Consider the following 1,112-nt stretch of genomic DNA (forward strand, 5'->3'; position numbering starts at 1 on the left):
CAGCTGACATCAAAGATTTATTGAGGTGTTGTTTCCCAAAGTTCCCAGTCTCCAAATGTTCTCTGAAAAGAATATAATTTATGGACTTATTATGGACAATAACAACAGTGACTTTCTCATCAACACTATTATCATTCTGGGGAAATTTTTCATCCATAAAGCTAAATATCTTAAGGTTAAATCAAATTTCTATCATTTTCACGACTTTATTTTGTACTGCAATTCTCTTAAAGTGATGCACACTAAACATGCCCACAATCTGTGCTCTTTAATTGAAGAATATGATTTAACATCTAAACCTTAACCTTCTTTTTTTGTTCCTTCTTATTTTTAAACTTCTTATCTTTATTTGCACCCCTCATTTTCTCTTATATGCAAGTTTGTTTGTTTGTTTGTTTGTTTGAAATATGCCTTATTGTTTGTACATTGTATTATTTTGTGTGTTCTTTGTTGTTTGATCAAAAAATAAATAAATAAATAAACCTGCTACTGTACAATCTGTCCGCCATGTTGGACAGGTGTAGGTGCGCTGACTTATCGCAGCCGAGTCCGACTCTCAGTTTTTACTTGGGAAACAATATTACAACACAGAAATAGTACCTAAGATTTATATCACAAAGTAGGCCTAATATTACACATCATACATATGCTATATCACATTACAAATGTAAACWTTTGGTGAGACTTAAAACACTCATTCAGATTTTTATCTCAAATTACACACCACCCCGTTCAAGCATATTAAAAAAAATTAACAGGTAGTTTTGTAGCTACTTAAATCACCACAGGCTTGTTGTATAGTAACATGGACACAGCTTGTAGGGTTATTGAAAAATTATGTTTGAAATCATTTCAAGTGTTTAATGTGCAACTCGATTAGATCAATGTTTTTAAGCAAGTTCATATACTGAAAACTCTGTCAAAAATATTTTAGTTGCTGTAAATGTAAAAAAAACGTAAATCCTATTTTCACTGTGTTTAAAATATATTTTGTTGAAAATTATCTAACTGCCTTAAAATGCATGAAATGTAAGAAAGTAAAGTCACTATTAAATGCATTTGAAAAATGAGAATTCTGATTGTAGCTACAACTGTGAATGTCTGTATATATA

Source organism: Austrofundulus limnaeus, unplaced genomic scaffold (genome assembly GCF_001266775.1).
Source record: "Austrofundulus limnaeus strain Quisiro unplaced genomic scaffold, Austrofundulus_limnaeus-1.0 Scaffold0, whole genome shotgun sequence".
Classification (NCBI taxonomy): Eukaryota; Metazoa; Chordata; class Actinopteri; order Cyprinodontiformes; family Rivulidae; genus Austrofundulus; species Austrofundulus limnaeus.